Raw genomic sequence first — 20,015 nt, forward strand, 5'->3', positions numbered from 1 at the left:
TAGGCCCAGTATGGATTGCACGTGATTGCACAAAGGTTAGAAAGGGTACCGTATCCCCGGATAACATGTATGGATAGCGTACACATTCAAAATATATGTCTCAGGAGGCAGGCTCAGACGGTGTTAGGCCCAGTATGGATTGCACGTGATTGCACAAAGGTTAGAAAGGGTACCGTATCCCCGGATAACATGTATGGATAGCGTACACATTCAAAATATATGTCTCAGGAGGCAGGCTCAGACGGTGTTAGGCCCAGTATGGATTGCACGTGATTGCACAAAGGTTAGAAAGGGTACCGTATCCCCGGATAACATGTATGGATAGCGTACACATTCAAAATATATGTCTCAGGAGGCAGGCTCAGACGGTGTTAGGCCCAGTATGGATTGCACGTGATTGCACAAAGCTAAGAAAGGGTACCGTATCCCCAGATAACATGTATGGATAGCGTACACATTCAAAATATATGTCTCAGGAGGCAGGCTCAGACGGTGTTAGGCCCAGTATGGATTGCACGTGATTGCACAAAGGTTAGAAAGTGTACCGTATCCCCAGATAACATGTATGGATAGCGTACACATTCAAAATATATGTCTCAGGAGGCAGGCTCAGACGGTGTTAGGCCCAGTATGGATTGCACGTGATTGCACAAAGGTTAGAAAGGGTACCGTATCCCCGGATAACATGTATGGATAGCGTACACATTCAAAATATATGTCTCAGGAGGCAGGCTCAGACGGTGTTAGGCCCAGTATGGATTGCACGTGATTGCACAAAGGTTAGAAAGGGTACCGTATCCCCAGATAACATGTATGGATAGCGTACACATTCAAAATATATGTCTCAGGAGGCAGGCTCAGACGGTGTTAGGCCCAGTATGGATTGCACGTGATTGCACAAAGGTTAGAAAGGGTACCGTATCCCCGGATAACATGTATGGATAGCGTACACATTCAAAATATATGTCTCAGGAGGCAGGCTCAGACGGTGTTAGGCCCAGTATGGATTGCACGTGATTGCACAAAGGTTAGAAAGGGTACCGTATCCCCGGATAACATGTATGGATAGCGTACATCAGGAGGCAGGCTCAGACGGTGTCAGGCACAGTATGGATTTGACGGCCCAGATTACACAGCGGAGGAGCAGGGAGAGGTAAAGATTGCAAATGCTGGGGCCCTGCCCAAGCAAGGGGGGCCCACTCGTGGGCGTCGGTACTGGCACTGGGCCCCTCATAGTACAGCGGTGTGTCTGACGGCGGGTGTGCACCACCACCATCAGAGACACTTTATTGCACTATGAGGGACCCTGTGCCAGTGCCCGCGCCCAAGATTCGGCCTACCCACCTGTCCAGGGCAACGGCACTCGCACGGTGTCGTGCGCAAGGTGGTGACCCCGGCCATGGGGGGGGGAGGCAGCACAGTTAGGGAGTTTTAGAAAGTGGCATATGTTGATGTTGGACATTCAGCTGATGCAAAAGGCAAAATAGGTGAAGTCCCAGGAAGAGGTGGACCAAAGCAAGCCATTTTTCTGTCACCCTATGTGTCATCAGGGGAAGGTGGGACAAAATCCTTGGAAACCCATGCATGGTTCATTTTAATGAAGGTTAGATCATCCACATTTTGGGTTGACAGACGGGTCCTTTTTTCTGTCAGGATTGATCCAGCTGCACTGAAGACTCTTTCCGATAGCACACTTGCAGCTGGGCAAGCGAGCTCCTGTAAGGCATATTGGGCCAATTCAGGCCAGGTGTCCAGTTTAGCGGCCCAATAGTCAAAGGGGAATGACCTGTGTGGGAGAACATCGATATGGGAGGAAAAGTAGTTTGTAACCATAGTTGACAACTGCTGTCTCCTGTCACTTTCCATCGATGCAGTATTACCAGTTGTGTGAGCGGTATTTGAAAAATCAGTCCACAACATTGTCATGAAACCCCTGTCTCCAACACCACTTCTGCTGTGTGCACCACGAACACCTCTGCCAAGCTGCCCCCTGGCCCGTACGGCTCGTGTGAGAACCATCACCGCTGCTGTGTGCTGGGAATGCCTCAAGCAACCGATTTACCAGAGTTGCTTGTTTATTAGCCAATATTAGGTCAAGGTTCTCCTGTGGCATGATGTTTTGTAATTTGCCTTTATAGCGTGGATCCAGGATGCTGGCCAACCAGTAGTCGTCATCGTTCATCATATTGGCAATGCGGGGGTCCCTTTTTAGGATCTGCAAGGCATAATCTGACATGTGGGCCAATGTTCCCGGTGTCAATGATGCACTGCGAGTGCTGGGTGGAGGAGCACTTTCTGGCAAATCCACATCCCTCCAGTCACGCACAAACCCTGTACCAGACCTTGCCACGCCAACATTTTCACTTGCCCCACGAGATGCATCCTCCTCCCCTAAGTAATCATCCCCATCATCATCCTCCTCCTCTTCTTCCTCCACCTCGTCCAGGAGAGGTCCCTGAGCAGACAATGGCTGAATGTCATCAAGGATTCCCTCCTCCTCTTCCTCCTCATCAACATTTGCTGCAGACGCCTGCTCCTTAAGGTGCGTCAAAGTTTGCATGAGCAGACGCATAAGTGGGATGCTCATGCTTAGGATGGCGTCGTCTGCGCTTACCAGCCGTGTGCATTCCTCAAAACACTGAAGGACTTTACAGAGGTCTTTCAGCTTCGACCACTGCACACCTGTCAACTCCATGTCTGCTCTCAAAGTGCCTGGCCGTGTATCCTCCCACAAATGCATTATGGCCTGCCTCTGCTCGCACAGCCGCTCCACCATGTGCAGGGTGGAGTTCCACCTTGTTGCAATGTCGATAATGAGGCGGTGGTTGGGAAGGTGGAGCAATCGCTGCAGCTTCTGCATACGAACGGAGTGTACAGGCGACCGGCGGATGTGCGCGCACAGTCTTCGCACCTTCTGGAGCAGGGCTGTTAACTCCGGATAATTTTTGAGGAAGCACTGCACCACCAGGTTCAAGGTGTGAGCCAAGCAAGGTATGTGGCTGAGTTTTGAAAGGGCTATGGCTGCCACAAAATTACGGCCGTTATCACTAACTACCTTGCCTGCCTCAAGATGTACACTTCCCAGCCATGACTCAGTTTGTCGCTTCAAGTACTCGGCCAGCACCTCGGCGGTGTGTCTGTTGCCCAAACACATCATCTGCAACACAGCCTGCTGACGCTTTCCACTAGCTGCTCGATAGGGGGACACATCGTGTGCAACAGTGGCAGCTGCAGATGGAGTGCTCGTACGACTGCGCTCTGTGGACGAGCTTTCGCTTCTGGAGGAGGAGGAGGAGGAGGAGGGTCGAACGCCTACAGCCAACTGTTTCCTATACCGTGGGCTAGGCAGCACTGTCCCACCACCGCTGTCCCCTGTGGACCCTGCATCCACCACATTAACCCAGTGCGCAGTGATGGACACGTAACGGCCCTGGCCATGCCGACTGGACCATGCATCAGTTGTGAGGTGCACCTTTCCGCTCACTGACTGCTTGAGTGCATGGACAATGCGGTCTTTCACATGATGGTGGAGGGCTGGGATGGCTTTGCGAGAGAAGAAGTGGCGACTGGGTAGGTCATAGCGTGGTACTGCATAGGCCATGAGTTCGCAGAAAGCTGTGCTTTCCACCAACCGAAAGGGCATCATCTCAAACGAGATTAGTTTGGCAATGTGGGCGTTCAAACCCAGTGTACGCGGATGAGAGACTGAGTACTTTCTTGACCTACTCATAGTGTCTGGGAGGGTGAGCTGGACTTGAGAGCTGCATATGGTGGAAGTAGCGGTGGACAGGGCGGACTGAGAGAGGGTTGATGATGGTGATGGAGTTGGTGTTCTTTCTGATGGCCTAGAATCAGTCTTTCGTTGATATAACAGTGGGATTCCCTGACTGCTGTGGCCTTGCAACGACACCTCAACATTTGCTGCTGTGCTAACCGGTGGGCTTACAGTGGGGGAAACAATGTAGCGTTGCTGACTACCTTCTTTGTGATCAGTTGCACATGTGGCACTTGAGGTTTGGTGTTGTGTCCACGCTTGCAAGTGCATGCTGGTTAAATGTCTAAGCATGCAACTGGTATTCAAATTTTTCAGATTTTTCCCTCGGCTAAAGGTCTTTGCGCACTTCTTACAGATAACCTTGGCCTGATCATGAGGATTTTGTTCAAAAAAGTGCCACACTGCACTCTTCCTACTTTGGCAGACATTTTGCGGCCTAGCACGCTGTGATCTTTTGACCCTCTGGACAAGCTGTCCAGCAACTCTTTTGATGTTTGGAACCTGTCTTTGGAGTGCTACGGGCCTGCCAGATAAAAGCTGTTGCGATGTCGATGTCTGCTGTGGATGCTCCTCATCTGAGCTTTTGGAAGCAGCACCCTCTTCCCCCAATGGATGCCAATCTGGGTCAACAACTGGGTCATCCATCACCTCCTCTTCTATGTCATGTGCACCTTCCTCTGTGTCACCGTGTATGGTGGTATAGTGTGCGGGAAGGGGCACCTGAGTCTCATCAGGGTCAGAATCTGGCTCTGTACACTGCGAGGACAATGTAGTGCTCTGAGTGAATGTACCAGCAGAATCATCCATCAGCGGCTGTGCATCAGTGCACTCCATGTCAGATTCATCTTGGCCTGGGTAATTCACCATTTCACTTGATAATGCTGACATGGTATGTGAAAACAACTCCATGGAGTAATCAGTAGTATGGCCTGCATCATCCTTCAATCTTGGTTGGGGTGAAGGACACAAGGAAAGGTGTGGTTCATGAACATGAGCCTCCAATGACGACTCAGTGCTTTTACTTTTTACAACTGAAGAAGAGGAGGTGATAGAGCTGGAGACTGAGTCAGCAATGTAAGACAAAACTTTTTCCTGATGCTCTGGCTTTAAAAGCGGTTTGCCAACTCCTAGAAAACTAAGCGTTCGAGGCCTTATGTAGCCAGACGATGACGCAGGCTCAACACCTCCTGCATTCAGTCCTATTTTGCTCTTGCCACTACCATCAGATCCACCACCAACACCATCATTACCAGCTGCCAACCCCCGCCCAATTCCTCGGCCTCTTCCACCAGCCTTCCTCATTTTTGGTAGAAATGTAGACAAAATCCAACAAACTATATAGTAATGTAAAACAAGGTACAAGGTGTCTATAGGACAGGGGAGATTTTGAATTTCTGCAGACACTTGTGGACACTGGACACTTTTGGATTGTGTGAGGCCCACTGATATCTGAGCGCTATGTGACAGGCTCGATGGCACAGCTGTGACCAAAGTGACTAGAGGATAAGGGAGATTTTGAATTTCTGCACACACTTTTGGACACTGGACACTTTTGGATTGTGTGAGGCCCACTGATATCTGAGCGCTATGTCACAGGCTCGATGGCACAGCTGTGACCAAAGTGACTAGAGGATAAGGGAGATTTTGAATCTCTGCACACACTTTTAGACACTGGACACTTTTGGATTGTGTGAGGCCCAATGAATATCTGAGCGCTATGTGACAGGCTCGATGGCACAGCTGTGACCAAAGTGACTAGAGGATAAGGGAGATTTTGAATCTCTGCACACACTTTTGGACACTGGACACTTTTGGATTGTGTGAGGCCCAATGAATATCTGAGCGCTATGTGACAGGCTCGATGGCACAGCTGTGACCAAAGTGACTAGAGGATAAGGGAGATTTTGAATCTCTGCACACACTTTTGGACACTAGACACTTTTGGATTGTGTGAGGCCCAATGAATATCTGAGCGCTATGTCACAGGCTCGATGGCACAGCTGTGACCAAAGTGACTAGAGGATAAGGGAGATTTTGAATCTCTGCACACACTTTTGGACACTGGACACTTTTGGATTGTGTGAGGCCCAATGAATATCTGAGCGCTATGTGACAGGCTCGATGGCACAGCTGTGACCAAAGTGACTAGAGGATAAGGGAGATTTTGAATCTCTGCACACACTTTTGGACACTGGACACTTTTGGATTGTGTGAGGCCCAATGAATATCTGAGCGCTATGTGACAGGCTCGATGGCACAGCTATGACCAAAGTGACTAGCGGATAAGGGAGATTTTGAATCTCTGCACACACTTTTGGACACTGGACACTTTTGGATTGTGTGAGGCCCAATGAATATCTGAGCGCTATGTGACAGGCTCGATGGCACAGCTGTGACCAAAGTGACTAGAGGATAAGGGAGATTTTGAATCTCTGCACACACTTTTGGACACTGGACACTTTTGGATTGTGTGAGGCCCACTGATATCTGAGCGCTATGTCACAGGCTCGATGGCACAGCTGTGACCAAAGTGACTAGAGGATAAGGGAGATTTTGAATCTCTGCACACACTTTTAGACACTGGACACTTTTGGATTGTGTGAGGCCCAATGAATATCTGAGCGCTCTGTGACAGGCTCGATGGCACAGCTGTGACCAAAGTGACTAGAGGATAAGGAAGATTTTGAATCTCTGCACACACTTTTGGACACTGGACACTTTTGGATTGTGTGAGGCCCAATGAATATCTGAGCGCTATGTGACAGGCTCGATGGCACAGCTGTGACCAAAGTGACTAGAGGATAAGGGAGATTTTGAATCTCTGCACACACTTTTGGACACTGGACACTTGGATTGTGTGAGGCCCAATGAATATCTGAGCGCCATGTGACAGGCTCGATGGCACAGCTGTGACCAAAGTGACTAGAGGATAAGAGAGATTTTGAATCTCTGCACACACTTTTGGACACTTTTGGATTGTGTGAGGCCCACTGATATCTGAGCGCTATGTCACAGGCTCGATGGCACAGCTGTGACCAAAGTGACTAGAGGATAAGGGAGATTTTGAATCTCTGCACACACTTTTAGACACTGGACACTTTTGGATTGTGTAAGGCCCAATGAATATCTGAGCGCTTTGTGACAGGCTCGATGGCACAGCTGTGACCAAAGTGACTAGAGGATAAGGGAGATTTTGAATCTCTGCACACACTTTTGGACACTGGACACTTTTGGATTGTGTGAGGCCCAATGAATATCTGAGCGCTATGTGACAGGCTCGATGGCACAGCTGTGACCAAAGTGACTAGAGGATAAGGGAGATTTTGAATCTCTGCACACACTTTTGGACACTGGACACTTTTGGATTGTGTGAGGCCCAATGAATATCTGAGCGCTATGTGACAGGCTCGATGGCACAGCTGTGACCAAAGTGACTAGAGGATAAGGGAGATTTTGAATCTCTGCACACACTTTTGGACACTGGACACTTTTGGATTGTGTGAGGCCCACTGATATCTGAGCGCTATGTCACAGGCTCGATGGCACAGCTGTGACAAAAGTGACTAGAGGATAAGGGAGATTGGATTGCTTTTAAAAAAGCAGTTTGCGGAGCAGTGGGTAAACAGCAATGCAGGAATGTCAGGAAGCCTTAGAAGGCAGCCCAACAACCAACACCACTGATACACCACTATATAGCCTCCCCTTGCACTGCACACACAGTGACTGGTGTGTTGTGCAGGCCAAATCGCTAGCAGCAGAAGCAGTTTTTTTGTCTTCTTCCCTGCCTAACGCTCTCCCTACAGAATCAGCAACCTCTCCCTATACTGAGATCGGCAGAAGTAAGATGGCGGTCGGCGTGCACGCCCTTTTATACCCTCTGTGACGCCCACCAAAGCAAGCCAATCACTTGCATGCCCTTCTGAAAGATGGTGGTGACCCCTGCCTATGTCATCACGTTGCCCACAGTGTCCGTGGATCCTGATTGGCTGAAAAAGAGCGCAAAACAAACTTTTGAAACGTGACTTTGGCGCGTAAGTCGCCGACCTCGTGGCCGACCTCATCCTAGGGTCGGGTTTCGTTTCATGAAACCCGACTTTGCCAAAAGTCGGCGACTTTTGAATTTTTTCGACCCGTTTCGCTCAACTCTAGTTATAAAGTATTCTAATTTACTGAGATAATGACTTTTTAGTCATTAACATTAACAGAAATAAACACGTGAAATACATCACTCTGTTTGTAATGATTCTATCTATTATAAGTTTCTCTTTTTGTATTGAAGAACTGAAATAAATTAACTTTTTGATGATATTCTATTTTTGTGAGATGCACCTGTAGTAGTTATATTCTTGTACATAGGTGGAGCATTATAGTAGTTATATCCTTGTACAGTAGATAGAAGTAGTATTATAGTAGATATATCTATAGATAGATAGATATGGAATAGATAGATATGGGATAGATAGATGATAGATAGAAGGAATGAGGTAGATAGATACATAGATAAATATGGGATAGATCTATAGATTGATAGATCGATCTATAGAAAGATAGGTATGGGATAGATAGATAGATAGATAGATAGATAGATAGATGATAGATAGATTTTTTAATGAGGTCTTCTCCCACATCTCATCATCCACCGCCACTAGATCACCAGGGTTAAGGTTTTCCGTGCTGCTACATCCAGTGTCGAATTCTTAACAAGGGTGGGTGGTTATGCTGGGCGTAAAATGCTTGTTATGAAAAAGGTTGAGGTGTACCCCACAGGGGGAAATGTTTGCCAACCCATACACTTAGTGTATGGGCATTACAAGTCTAGGAGACCCGCTCCTTTGTAATGGGACATTTATTTTTATGAGGCCCTCCTCCAGGTTTCTTCCAAGGAGGGATTGGGGTTATTGGGGTGCACATGACTTGGTAGCAGGGCAGGTCTTGCAGTCAATGCATAAGAAAACAGAATGGGAGTACAAAATGAATAATGTGAAGTGGATTTTTCTATGCCCATACAGTACCTGTGTTCAAAGGCATATTGGGGTGCATATGACTTGGCAGCAGGGTAGGCCTTGCTGTCAATGCATAAGAAAAGGGTATGGGAGTACAAAATGAATAACGTGCAGTGGATTTTCCTGTGCCCTTCCAGTACATGGCTTGAAAAGCTTATTGGGGTGAATGTAACTTTGGGGCAGGCCAGGCCTTGCATTCAATGCAACATTTTTTCAGGAAGCCCTCCTGTACCTCTCGTGAAAGGGGTATTGGGGTGTGTCGTAATTCTTGGCAGCCCATCCACTCACTGCATAGGCAATAACCGCATAGGAGACCCACTGTTTAATAATGGCCCTTTAAGCAGATTAACGCTGCTTGATGCCCCTGTAAAAATAGGCTCTGTGACTTTAAGAGTCCCTCCTTAATAAATGAAATAAGATGTGTCTGCTTATGTGTCACACACCACATGGCCAGCTAGGGTTGTTAAATGTTACAATGACATTTCCCAGTGAATGCATTTGTATTGGTTGAAAGCAATGCTAAAGTTGCAAAATGCCTCAAAAACACTGTGTGTGAACATAGCCCAAGTGGTGGAGGAACATTTTTGCTTTGGGTTAATTATTTTTGCTTAGATAAAAGTCAATAACCAGAAAAAGATGTTCCTTAACATATTTCCCAGCAAAATCCATTTTGATTTACTGTAGTCTTTGTAGGTTTTATGGTGCGCCTGTGAAAAGGGCGTGAAACTCTGACAACATTGTTTAGAGCTGTGACCTTAGAGTGAGAAATGCTTCCAGGGGCAGTTGCCATGATGTTCCCATGGCACTTTAGCAGTGTTTCCCATAATTTTCTGACGTTTTTAGACCTTGAAAGGTCTAAAAGATCCTGGGGGGATCGCGGTAAAAATGCTCGGGTCTCTCGTAGAATTACATTGGGCTCGTTGTTCTGAGTACCCGAGTATTCCAATTTGCTCGACCCGAGCAACAAGCACCCAAGCATTTTAGTGCTCGCTCATCACTAGTGAAGAGATATGGCTTGACATCATTGAACAGCTGGATCCAGTCAGTGACTGTCTGAGGGCCATAGATATTAATAAACCTGAGCCGTCTACCATGAACTGTGACATCTAGGACCAGACACCTTCCCATAACCACCTCTGTCATCCTATGTATAGACACCTATGTATAGACCTATGTATAGACACCAGACACATTGTTTGTGTTAACCCCTTCCTGACATATGACGTACTATAAAATCCATGTGCCTTGGGCCTTAATGCCCATGGACGGTATAGTATGTCATACAAGATCAGCCGCGCTCACAGGAGGAGCACAGCTGATCACGGCCGGGTGTCAGCTGATTATCACAGCTGACACCCGGCACTATGTGCCAGGAGTGGTCACGGACCGCTCCTAGCACATTAATGGCCGGCACACTGCGATCAAGCGTGATCGCAGTGTTACAGGGGCAGTGCTTTCCTGAGACCCTCGGAACAACGTGTGCCTAAACAGTGATTCCCCCCACAGATGGGGTACCAGCATACTTAGGAAAAATTGGACAGCAACTTTTGTTTGATCATCTTTGTGGAAAAAATATGATTTTTTTATTTTCCCGGGTGCTATAAACTTCTGTGAAACACTTGGGGTTCAAAGTGCTCACCACACATCTCATAAGTTGCTTGGGGGGTCTAGTTTCCAAAATGGGGTCATTTGTGGGGGGTTTCCACTGTTTAGGCACATCAGGGGCTCTCCAAATGTGACATGGCATCCGATCTCAATTCAAGCCAATTTTCGGTTGAAAAAGTCAAACGGCGCTTCTTCCCTTCCGATCTCTGCCATGTGCCCAAACAGTGGTTTACCCTCACATATGGGGTATCAGCGTACTCAGGACAAATTGCAAAATAAGTTTCGGGGTCCTGTTTCCCTCCGGAAAATAAAAATTGGGGGTGAAAAGAACCTTTTTTTTGGAAAAAATATGATTTTTTAATTTTACGGCTGTACGTTATAAACTTCTGTGAAGCCTTTGGGGGTTCAAAGATCTCACCACACATCTAGATAAGTTCCTTGGGGGGGTCTAGTTTCCAAAATGGTGTCATTTGTTGGGTGTTTCCACTGTTTAGGTACATCAGGGGCTCTCCAAATGCCACAAGGCGTCGAATCTCAATTCCAGCCAATTTTGCGTTAAAGAAGTCAAACGGCGCTCCTTCCCTTCCAAGCCCTGCCATGGGTCAAAACAGTGGTTTTCCCTCCCACATATCAGGTATCAGCGTACTCAGGACAAATTGCACATTAACTTAAAAAAAATTGGACCTGAAGTATTTTTTTGTGAAAAAAAGTTAAATGTTCATTTTTTTTTTAAACATTCAAAAAATTCCTGTGAAGCACCTGAAGGGTTAATAAACTTCTTGAATGTGGTTTTGAGCACCTTGAGAGGTGCAGTTTTTAGAATGCTATCACTTTTGGGTATTTTCTATCATATAGACCCCTCAAAGTGACTTCAAATGTGATGTGGTCCCTAAAATAAAAATGGTGTTGTAAAAATGAAAAATCGCTGGTCAACTTTTAACCCTTATAACTTCCTAACAAAAAAAATTTTGGTTCCAAAATTGTGCTGATGTAAAGTTAACATGTGGGAAATGTTACTTATTAAGCATTTTGTGTGCCATATCTCTATGATTTAAGGGCATGAAAATCCAAACTTGGAAAATTGCAAAATTTTTAAAATTTTAGCCAAATTTCCGTTTTTTTCACAAATAAACACAAGTTATATCAAAGAAATGTTACCATTAACATGAAGTACAATATGCCATGAGTAGTGTTGAGCGATACCGTTCGATACCCAAAAATATCGTATCGGATGGTATCGCCCGATACGAAAAAAAATATCGGGTATCGCCGATTCCGATACCGGAAGTCCCATTCAAGTCAATGGGACTTCCGGTATCGGAATTTAAAAAAGCCCTTTATTTCCTTCTTGGCTAATTCTACATAATTGAAAACAAATAAGAATCATGTAGAATGTATTGTGGGAGGTGGAGGAGACATTAAAGGCATAGTGGTTTATTCAAATCACATGGCATAGCATTAATTCCAATTTTTTTTTTCAAGACGTTCGGAGTTAAAAAGATATTGACTATGTTAACTTTTTTATATTTTGTCAGATATGTATGTTTCACAACTTCCATGCTCTTCACCTTCTTTTGTACTTCTCCCACACTTTCTCCTTCATGATCCGCAGCAGTAGCATTTTATTCATCAACTTTTTCTTCACCTTATTCATCTTCTTCTTCACCTTCTTCCCATTAATTTTTTTTCCATTCTTCATATTCTTCTTATTCAGCTATTATTAATTTTCATATGCTATTTCTTCATCTTCTTCCTATTCTTCTTTTTCTTCATTTTCTTATGGTGACAGGCATTCCTGTAGTACTTATCTATAAAAGTTATAAGATTACACCTTACGTTCTGCCTGTCACAAAAGATTTACAACAGGATTTGTCCGCTTTCAGTTTGGCCTGCAGCAGCAGGCATTTTCCAGGGGCACCACGAGGAGTAACGGACTCACCCCCATTTACTGCTTAGTCTTCTTCTGCTTATAATTTTGATTTCTTCTATGCTGATTTTTAGTCTTATGCTTAATGTTCTTCTGCTTTCTGTTCTTCTGCTTTTGCTTCTTCTGCTTCTTGTTCTTCTGTCTTTTGTTCTGTATCTTGGTGGTTGTCTTCATGTTCTTTGTCCTCTTGGTCTTATTATTTAGGGTCATATTTCTGGTCTTCAATAAGGATTACTAAAGACAATTTCAAAAAGCTTGATCTTGGAAATGTAGCAGAAGGTACAAGAAGGCTGAGCAACTGGCGAGAACCAGCTGACAGTACTGGAACCCGTAGTGGCAGCAGAAGGAACAATAGCCAATGGCACTACTGAGGAACAGCTGACGGTGCTGGACCCCGGTTACTATGCAGGAGGTACCTGTGCTAGAAACCACTACCAAGGACCAGCTGACGTTGCTGGACCTCGGATACCGAGATGGAGGCACCTAGGCCAAAGGCTCTGGCGAGAACCAGCAGACAGTGTTGGAACCCGGATGGGTAGCAGAAGGAACAAGAGCCAATGGCACTACCGAGGACCAACTGATGGTGATGGACCACGGTTACTAAGCAGAAGGTACCTGTGCTAAAAAGCACTACCAAGGACCAGCTGACGGTGCTGGACCTCAGATACCAAGATGGAGGCACCTAGGCCAAAGGCTCTGGCGAAAACCAGCTGACAGTGCTGGCACCCGGATGGGTAGCAGAAGGAACAAGAGCCAATGGCACTACCGAGGACCAACTGACGGTGCTGGAACCCGGTTACTAAGCAGGAGGTACCTGTGCTAGAAAGCACTACCAAGGACCAGCTGACGGTGCTGGACCTTCGGATACCGAGATGGAGGCACCTAGGCCAAAGGCTCTGACGAGAACCAGCTGACAGTGCTGGAACCCGGGTGGGTAGCAGAAGGTACCCATCCAAAGCAAAGTAGCCAGGCCACAAGCCGGCCGCAGTTACCGAAACCCACAGTCCTACAGGGGGTCCATGTCCCATTGGCACTACGGATCCAGCTTTCAGTGCCAGTTCCCGCAGCCCACATAGGAGTCACCTAAACTGCAGGCACCGTAGAGTCGGCTAACCCGGCCACAAGACGACAGGACAACAGATTGGTGGCATAGTGACCTTGACACTACCCGGAAACAGCTGGCGTGCTGGAACCAGGCTGGGCAACAGGGAGTACCCGTGCCAAAGACACTGCTGAGAACCAGCTGACGGTGCTGGAACCCAGATGGGTAGCAAAAGCTACAAGAGCCAATGGCACTACCGAGGAACAGCTGACATTGCTGGACCACGGTTACTAGGCAGGAGGTACCTGTGCTAGAAAGCACTACCAAGGACCAGCTGACGGTGCTGGACCTTCGGATACCAAGATGGAGGCACCTAGGCCAAAGGCTCAGGCGAGAACCAGCTGACAGTGTTGGAACCCGGGTGGGTAGCAGAAGGTACCCATCCAATGCAAAGTAGCCAGGCCGCAAGTCGGCCGCAGTTACCGAAACCCACAGTCCTACAGGGGGTCCATGTCCCATTGGCACTACGGATCCAGCCTTCAATGCCAGTTCCCGCAGCCCACATAGGGGTCACCTAAACTGCAGGCACCCTAGAGTCGGCTAACCCGGCCGCAAGACGACTGGACAACGGATTGGTGGCATAGTGACCTTGACACTACCCGGAAACAGCTGGCGTGCTGGAACCAGGCTGGGCAACAGGGAGTACTCATGCCAAAGACACTGCCAAGCACCAACTGGCGTTGTTGCAACCCAGGGACAATCATGGTGAAGGTCGAGGCCTACTTGGTGGCAGTTTTAGATTGTTTGTAGGGTACAACAGACTGTCAACGTGCTCCAATTAGGCATCTGTCTCCACTCTGTTTCCAGGATTTCACGTGACCACCAACACCGCCAGTTTATGCGTACAGCAGCCGTCTGCCCAATCCACACGTGTTCCTGTGTTACTGGGGTTCTGTAGTGTCAGCAGATCCCCTGATGTGTGTCTGCCACTGTCTCCTGCTCTGTCCACTTTCCCACCGCTTGCAGTGGGAAGGTGGACAGCGCAGGAGACAGTGCCGGACACACATTGGGGCATCTGCTCACGTAACAGAACACCAGGAACACAGGAACAAGTGTGGAATGCGTGGACGGCAACTGTGAGCAGGAACTGGCGGTGTTGGAGGTCAGGGGAAATACTAGAGACAGAGTGGAGACAGAGGCCAAATCAGAGAATGTTTAAATCTGAAGTAGTTACAATTTGGAGGCAGCAGCAGTTTGCCCTCCACACAGCAGGGGATCAGCTGACGTTACCGAACCCCACTTTCCCATGAACGAGTGTTTTTTTCTGTGTGGACAGCACTTCCGAGCATCAACTGGCGTTGTTGGAGCCCAGGGACAATCATGGTGCAGGCCAAGGCCGACTAGGAGCCAGGTGTAAATCGGAGGTATTTTGACTTTGGAGGGAGCAGGACACTTTGCCCTCCACACAGCAGGGGATCAGCTGACGTTACCGAACCCCACTTTTACATGAACGAGTGTTTTTTTCTGTGTGGACAGCACTTCCGAGCATCAACTGGCGATGTTGGAGCCAAGGGACAATCATGGTGCAGGCCGAGGCCTACTAGGAGCCAGGTGTAAATCGGAGATATTTTGACTTTGGAGGCAGCAGGAGAGTTTGCCATACACACAGCAGGGGATAGCAGACGTTACCGAACCCCACTTTGACATGAACAAGTGTGTTTTTCTGTGTGGACAGCACTTCCGAGCACCAACTGGCGTTGTTGGAGCCCAGGGACAATCATGGTGCAGGCCGAGGCCTACTTGGTGGCAGTTTTAAATTGTTTGTAGGCTACAACAGACTGTCAACGTGCTCCAATTAAGCATCTGTCTCCACTCTGTTTCCAGGATTTCACGTGACCACCAACACCGCCAGTTTATGCGTACAGCAGCCGTCTGCCCAATTCACACATGTTCCTGTGTTACTGGGGTTCTGTAATGTCAGCAGATCCCCTGATGTGTGTCTGCCACTGTCTCCTGCTCTGTCCACATTCCCACCACTTGTAGTGGGAAGGTGGACAGCGCAGGAGACAGTGCCGGACACACATTGGGGGATCTGCTCACGTAACAGAACACCAGGAACACAGGAACAAGTGTGGAATGCGTGGACGGCAACTGTGAGCAGGAACTGGCTGTGTTGGAGGTCAGGGGAAATACTAGAGACAGAGTGGAGACAGAGGCCAAATCAGAGAATGTTTAAATCTGAAGTAGTTACAATTTGGAGGCAGCAGCTGTTTGCCTTCCACACAGCAGGGGATCAGTTGACGTTACCGAACCCCACTTTCACATGAACGAGTGTTTTTTTCTGTGTGGACAGCACTTCCGAGCACCAACTGGCGTTGTTGGAGTCCAGGGACAATCATGGTGCAGGCCGAGGCCTACTAGGAGCCAGGTGTAAATCGGAGGTATTTTGACTTTTGAGGGAGCAGGACACTTTGCCCTCCACACAGCAGGGGATCAGCTGACGTTACTGACCCCCACTTTCACATGAACGAGTGTTTTTTTCTGTGTGGACTGCACTTCCGAACAACAACTGACGATGTTGTAGCCCAGGGATAGTCATTTTGTAGGCTGAGGCCTGCTTGGAGGCAGTTTAAGATAAGACATTGTTTGAATTTGGAGGCAGCAGGAGAGTTTGCCGTACACACAGCAGGGGATCAGCTGACGTTACCGAACCCCACTTACACATGAACAAGTGTGTTTTTCTATGTGGACAGCACTTCTGAGCACCAACTGGCGTTGTTGGAGCCCAGGGACAATCATGGAGCAGGCCGAGGCCTACTTGGTGGCAGTTTTAGATTGTTTGTAGGCTACAACAGACTGTCAACGTGCTCCAATTAGGCATCTGTCTCCACTCTGTTTCCAGGATTTCACGTGACCACCAACACCGCCAGTTTATGCGTACAGCAGCCGTCTGCCCAATCCACACGTGTTCCTGTGTTACTGGGGTTCTGTAATGTCAGCAGATCCCCTGATGTGTGTCTGCCACTGTCTCCTGTTCTGCCCACATTCCCACCGCTTGCAGTGGGAAGGTGGACAGCGCAGGAGACAGAGCCGGACACACATTGGGGGATCTGCTCACGTAACAGAACACCAGGAACACAGGAACAAGTGTGGAATGCGCGGACGGCAACTGTGAGCAGGAACTGGCGGTGCTGGAGGTCAGGGGAAAAACTAGAGACAAGAGTGGAGACAGAGGCCAAATCAGAGAATGTTTAAATCTGAAGTAGTTACAATTTGGAGGCAGCAGCAGTTTGCCCTCCACACAACTGGGGATCAGCTGACGTTACCGAACCCCACTTACACATGAACGAGTGTTTGTTTCTGTGTGGACAGCACTTCCGAGCAACAACTGACGATGTTGGAGCCCAGGGATAGTCATTTTGTAGGCTGAGGCCTACTTGGAGGCAGTTTAAGATAAGACGTTGTTTGAATTTGGAGGCAGCAGGAGAGTTTGCCGTACACACAGCAGGGGATCAGCTGACGTTACCGAACCCCACTTACACATGAACAAGTGTGTTTTTCTGTGTGGACAGCACTTCTGAGCACCAACTGGTGGTGTCGGAGCCCAGGGAAAATCAGGTAGTAGGCCAAGGCCTACTTGGAGCCAGGTGTAAATCTGAGGTTGTTTGACTGTGGAGGGAGCAGGAGAGTTTGCCATACACACAGCAGGGGATCAGCTGACGTTACCGAACCCCACTTACACATGAGCGAGTGTTTTGTCTGTGCGGACAGCACTTATGAGCACCAACTGGCGTTGTTGGAACCCAGGGACAATCATGGTGAAGGCCGAGGCCTACTTGGTGGTAGTTTTAGATTGTTTGTAGGCTACAACAGACTGTCAACGTGCTCCAATTAGGCATCTGTCTCCACTCTGTTTCCAGGATTTCACGTGACCACCAACACCGCCAGTTTATGCGTACAGTAGCCGTCTGCCCAATCCACACGTGTTCCTGTGTTACTGGGGTTCTGTAATGTCAGCAGATCCCCTGATGTGTGTCTGCCACTGTCTCCTGCTCTGTCCACATTCCCACCGCTTGCAGTGGGAAGGTGGACAGTGCAGGAGACAGTGCCGGACACACATTGGGGGATCTGCTCACGTAACAGAACACCAAGAACACAGGAACAAGTGTGGAATGCGTGGACGGCAACTGTGAGCAGGAACTGGCGGTGCTGGAGGTCAGGGGAAATACTAGAGGCAGAGTGGAGACAGAGGCCAAATCAGAGAATGTTTAAATCTGAAGTAGTTACAATTTGGAGGCAGCAGCACTTTGCCCTCCACACAGCAGGGGATCAGCTGACGTTACCGACCCCCATTTTCACATGAACGAGTGTTTTTTTCTGTGTGGACAGCACTTCTGAGCAACAACTGGCGGTGTCGGAGCCCAGGGAAAATCAGGTAGTAGGCCGAGGCCTACTTGGAGCCAGGTGTAAATCTGAGGTTGTTTGACTGTTGAGGGAGCAGGACACTTTGCCATACACACAGCAGGGAATCAGCTGACGTTACCGAACCCCACTTACACATGAACGAGTGTTTGTTTCTGTGTGGACAGCACTTCCGAGCAACAACTGACGATGTTGGAGCCCAGGGATAGTCATTTTGTAGGCTGAGGCCTACTTGGAGGCAGTTTAAGATAAGACGTTGTTTGAATTTGGAGGCAGCAGGAGAGTTTGCCGTATACACAGCAGGGGATCAGCTGACGTTACCGAACCCCACTTACACATGAACAAGTGTGTTTTTCTGTGTGGACAGCACTTCTGAGCACCAACTGGTGGTGTCGGAGCCCAGGGAAAATCAGGTAGTAGGCCAAGGCCTACTTGGAGCCAGGTGTAAATCTGAGGTTGTTTGACTGTGGAGGGAGCAGGAGAGTTTGCCATACACACAGCAGGGGATCAGCTGACATTACCGAACCCCACTTACACATGAGCGAGTGTTTTGTCTGTGCGGACAGCACTTCTGAGCACCAACTGGCGTTGGAACCCAGGGACAATCATGGTGAAGGCCGAGGCCTACTTGGTGGTAGTTTTAGATTGTTTGTAGGCTACAACAGACTGTCAACGTGCTCCAATTAGGCATCTGTCTCCACTCTGTTTCCAGGATTTCACGTGACCACCAACACCGCCAGTTTATGCGTACAGTAGCCGTCTGCCCAATCCACACGTGTTCCTGTGTTACTGGGGTTCTGTAATGTCAGCAGATCCCCTGATGTGTGTCTGCCACTGTCTCCTGCTCTGTCCACATTCCCACCGCTTGCAGTGGGAAGGTGGACAGAGCAGGAGACAGTGCCGGACACACATTGGGGGATCTGCTCACGTAACAGAACACCAAGAACACAGGAACAAGTGTGGAATGCGCGGACGGCAACTGTGAGTAGGAACTGGCGGTGCTGGAGGTCAGGGGAAATACTAGAGACAGAGTGGAGACAGAGGCCAAATCAGAGAATGTTTAAATCTGAAGTAGTTACAATTTGGAGGCAGCAGCACTTTGCCCTCCACACAGCAGGGGATCAGCTGACGTTACCGACCCCCACTTTCACATGAACGAGTGTTCTTTTCTGTGTGGACAGCACTTCTGAGCAACAACTGGCGGTGTCGGAGCCCAGGGAAAATCAGGTAGTAGGCCGAGGCCTACTTGGAGCCAGGTGTAAATCTGAGGTTGTTTGACTGTTGAGGGAGCAGGACACTTTGCCATACACACAGCAGGGGATCAGCTGACGTTACCGAACCCCACTTACACATGAGCGAGTGTTTTGTCTGTGCGGACAGCACTTCTGAGCACCAACTGGCGTTGTCGGAGCCCAGGGAAAATCAGGTAGTAGGCCGAGGCCTACTTGGTGGCAGTTTTCGATTGTTTCTAGACTACTACTAACTGTCAACGTACTCCAATTAGGCCTCTGTCTTCACTCTGTTTCGAGTATTTCCTCTGGCTTCCAACCATGCCAGTTGCTGCTTTGAAATGCCGTCTGCACAACCCACACTTGTTCCTGTGTTACTGGGGTTCTGTAACAGCAGCTTCTCCCTAGAGGTGAGTCAGGCAATGTCTCCTGCTCTGTCCACTTTTCCACTACAAGTAGTGGGAATGTAGACAAAGCAGGAGACATTGCCGGACTCACCTCTGGAGATGAGCAGATATTACAGGACCCAGGTAACACAGGAACAAGTGTGGATTGTGCAGACGGCACTTGAGAGCAGAAACAGGCGGTGTTGTAGGCCGGAGGAAATACTCAAAACAGAGTGGAGACAGAGGGCAAATCAGAGAACATATTAAATCAGAGGTAGTCAGAAGTTGTAGGCAGCAGGAGAGTTTGCCGTACACACAGCAGGGGATCAGCTGACGTTACCGAACCCCACTTACACATGAGCGAGTGTTTTGTCTGTGCGGACAGCACTTCTGAGCAACAACTGGAGGTGTCGGAGCCCAAGGAAAATCAGGTAGTAGGCCGAGGCCTACTTGGAGCCAGGTGTAAATCTGAGGTTGTTTGACTGTGGAGGCAGCAGGACACTTTGCCATACACACAGCAAGGGATCAGCTGACGTTACCGAACCCCACTTACATATGAGCGAGTGTTTTGTCTGTGTGGACAACACTTCTGAGCAACAACGGGCGTTGCTGTAGCCCAGGAAATA

The sequence above is a fragment of the Dendrobates tinctorius genome, unplaced genomic scaffold (assembly GCF_039654945.1).
Source record: "Dendrobates tinctorius isolate UK_male_01 unplaced genomic scaffold, ASM3965494v1 ptg000058l, whole genome shotgun sequence".
NCBI lineage: Eukaryota > Metazoa > Chordata > Amphibia > Anura > Dendrobatidae > Dendrobates > Dendrobates tinctorius.